The sequence below is a fragment of the Nicotiana sylvestris genome, chromosome 9 (genome assembly GCF_000393655.2).
Source record: "Nicotiana sylvestris chromosome 9, ASM39365v2, whole genome shotgun sequence".
Taxonomy (NCBI): Eukaryota; Viridiplantae; Streptophyta; class Magnoliopsida; order Solanales; family Solanaceae; genus Nicotiana; species Nicotiana sylvestris.
Window position 1 is genome coordinate 55,545,622 of NC_091065.1, and position 4,293 is coordinate 55,549,914.

The window sequence follows — 4,293 nt, forward strand, 5'->3', positions numbered from 1 at the left end:
TTAGTGGAAATAACACTATATAGCTGAGATGGACAGTGAGGTGGACAAATAAAATGATGTGGCACGATTTATAATGGTTACTTTTGCCACGTAGACGGAGATTGTAGAACACGCGCTTTGTTAATTAATAAGTCAGCAAAAAACGTGTCTAATTGGTATGAGAATAGCCTAAGAAACGTGTCTAATTGGAAAGAGGTATAGTTTAAGTGTCTAAGTGAAAGATCGTGCCAACTTTAGGTGTCTCCGTATGTATTACGCCTACACAATAATATATTTTGTTTGAGTATGCTTAATGTTTTTCAATATTTTTGGAATATTATACAGTATAGTATATCATGATTCTGGTTAAATCTTGGTATATTGTAATTACTAGTCATGATATATTTGGTTTGAGTATGTTAAATAATATTCATGATAAACATAGTATAACACAAAGTAAACTATATAGTATACCATGATTACATTTGAACTATGGTATATTTTGTTTGACTATGTTAAATGGTATTCACAATAAATCTTGGTATATTGTATATTGTTTCATGAGGTATACTATATAATATACCATGACTCAACATGTATACTTTGCTTATGTTAAATGGTATTTCCAATATTCAAAGTATACTATATATTGGTATACCATAATAAATATTGAATCATGGTATAATTTGTTTGAGTATATTAAATGGTATACTACAACAACAACAACAACAAAAAACCAATATAATTCTAGAGGTGGGGCCTGGGGAGGGTAGTGTGTACGCAGACCTTACCCCTAACTAAAGAGGTAGAGAGGCTGTTTCCGATAGACCCTCGGCTCAAGAAAAGGTGTCAAGAAAGAATAGAGAAGAAGAAGAAGAAGAAGAAGAAGAAGAAAGAGGGGGAAGAAAGAAAGAAAAGGGAGACAAAAGACAATAAGAAAAAGGGGAGGAAAGTAGCATCAAATAGTAACAATGAGGGAGCAATAATTTCCAGTAAAAGGGGAGAAAAAGTAGAATCAAAGAGTAATAATCAGGGAGCGACAATTTCCAATAGCAATTTCCAAAAACAATGGATGTGGTAGCTAAGCCGGTCTAACCACCACCCTGTAGAATTTTCCCTTAAGTCTAGGCGGCACATTCTTGTCGCATAAAACCCCCGAAGCCAACCTCCATCTCATCCAACCCGCTCCAATGCGCTAAGTAACATCCTCATCAATCTCTCCTCGCCTTGGATTATTGACCCAAGATACTTGAAACTATATCTTTTGGGAATGACTTGAATATCAATCTTTACTTCCACTTATTCTCCATGCCTCTCATCACTGAACTTGCACTCCAAGTATTCAGTTTTCGACCAACTCAACTTGAAACCTTTGGACTCCAGCATCTGCTTCCAAACTTCCAACTTAGCGTTAACACCCCCTCACGTCTCATCAGCACATCCAACGCTAGGGCAAACAAAAACGGGCTAAGGGTTGATCCCCGATGCAACCCCATCTCCACAGGGAATAGTTCCGCATCTCTTCCCGCTGTCCTCACCCGAGTCTTAGCACCTTCGTACATGTTCTTAATCACCCTAATGTACATTGTTGGGACTCCGCTAACCTCGAAACATCTTCATAGCACCTCTCTCGGGACTTTGTCATAAGCCTTCTCAAGGTCAATGAACACCATGTGCAAGTTCTTTTTCCTCTCCATGTACGGCTCCACCAATCGTCTCACAAGGTGAATGGCTTCTGTAGTTGACCGTACCAGCATAAATCCGAGCTAGTTCTTAGAGATAGATACACCTATCCTCACTTTCTTCTCCACCACCCTCTCCCAAACCTTCATAGTGTGACTCAACAACTTGATACCCCTATAGTTGTTGTAGTTCTGGATATCATCTTTGTTTTTGCACAACAGAATCATCAAGATCTAACGCCAATCTTTGGGCATCTTCTTCGTCTTGAAAATGATATTAAACAAGCTAGTAAGCCACTCCAAGCCTACCATACTTGACTCTTTTTAAAATTCCACCAGGATCTCGTCAAGCCTAGTCGCTTTACCCCTGCTCATCTTACGTATTGCCACATCAACCTCCTCACACTTAATACGCCTACAAAAGCCAAAATCTCTCCGACTCTCTGAGTTCTCCAACTCACCTAACACGATGTTAATATCCTCTTCCTTGTTCAAGAGTCTATGGAAGTACTCATGTCATCTGATGTTACACCCCATATCTTCGTACGCGAGAATATTCGTAAGTCAATTGATGTAAGCTCAGAAATGAGATCAGCTTTGAAAGTATATAAAGTAAGTTAATCATGTTACCATGGAGGTTACAAATCTTTAATATCATGAATACCAAGTACCAAGAGGGTTAGAAGGCTTAGAAGCTAAGCGAACTGAAGAAAATAAGTTTCGTCGAAAGTCGACAAGTTTGAATGCTATAACATATACTTTTGGGGTGAGACTAGGGTGCCTAAAATTATAATGAGGTTATGTTATGAGTTATTTTAGTCATATGATAGTCGTGTATTATGTTTGGAAGTCAAGAGAGTTATGGAACAAAAGTTGGCAAAGGTCATCACAAGCTACATTCATAAATATGCTGGAAATTAGGTCAAATTTAGCAGCGTGTATCTCCAAATATACTTGGAATATGGGATTATACACATATAATATTTAATATCTAGGAGTCTAGTTTCTAACTCATTAGACCGTTCATCGATACGACATCGGAGTAAAGAGATATTTGCAGTTTCACGAGACTATACAGACTTCATAGGTGTGTCACTGAAGCTTTTTTAGTAATACATTTCTTGTGTTATATGAGGTATTTTTGGAACATATTATATACAAAATTTAAGATATTGGAATTTAGTTTCCAACTCTCTTAACCATTCATTCATGCGACATCCGGATAAGAAGATATAAGCGCCGGAAGATGGGCCAATGCTAGGGTGCCAAACTAGCACCTCTTTGACTTTTCCAAAGTTGATATATATAGGTTTTAGGTCGTATTTATCTTCATTTTTTTCATAGAATACGACCAGAGAACATCCCTAAAAATATCCATAAGCTCACTTCTAGGGTTTCAATGAAGATTAACATCCCGGGTAACTGAAGAAAATAAGTTTCGTCGAAAGTCAACAAGTTTGAATGCTATAACATGTACTTTTGGGGTGAGACTAGGGTGCTTAAAATTATAATGAGGTTATGTTATGAGTAGTTAGTAGTTGATTTAGGAATAGCCTAGTTATGGCTAAACAAGAGGATACAGACAAATCAACAGATCGTCCAAGATAAACAAAATGAACCCCAACATAGTGAATTCACTCCGCAAATATGACATCGTGATCCTTGAAAAATATTTAGATATGATCTAGGGAAGTTAAAGGTACCGTATAAGTGTTACGGAAATAAAAGAGAGTTCCACTGAGAATACAGTCAAAAATTTCAGTTCAGAAGCAACCCTACTTCAGAAGTAACCCTACGAGCACAAGGGCGCGGATGTAAATAACTAAGGATAATTATATGCGAGTAAGAACATCAAAAATTCTCCTTGGTGTACGATGTAATAAGCTTGCTGATTTACAGGAGTTAGAGGGTCTCCCCTAAGTATTACAATGAAAGACTAACTGAGAAAATAAGTAAGAAGGCTTCAGCCTAAGCATAGCTTGAAGAAGAAATGATCTTGTACTAATAGTCTCACTACAATATTGTATGCATTCCATAAGAAAGTGGCATTTATCGTGACTAATAAACGAGAAGTCAAAAGTGATATTTGATATCATATGAGTTACAGGGAATTCCAGTATTCGTAGGCACTAAGATAGGCCAAGTATTTATGCAGCAAGTGGCAGAACGACCGAGAAAAGTAATTGCTTACATTTAAAGACAACCGAGAAGTAGGAAAGGAAATCTACGTTGCTAGCAAGTTAAAAGGAAGGTTGCGAGTAGTATAAATAGATATGTGTAGGTCGCAAGCTAAAGTATGGTAGAGCGACAAGATTTTAGGTAGATAGGAGTAAGGATAAGAACATGTGAGTGGGAAGGTGACGAGAATAAGTAAGTCCTCGGGATTAAACCCATCAAAACAAGAGAGCTTATGGTTTCCATAAGTTATAGAAAGCTCAGTATAGCCTGAACAGACTTGGAAGAGTCTAAAACTAGGAGCATTTTGAAGAGATGGAATGTTCTGGTAGTAAAGTAAGGGTGTAATTGTGATAAATGATAAGATGATGATGTTAAGTCCTTCGATTAAGTAATGATTCAAAGAGAAGAGATTTCATGAATTGCACGGGATTAAAATACTCCCATAAGATGAATC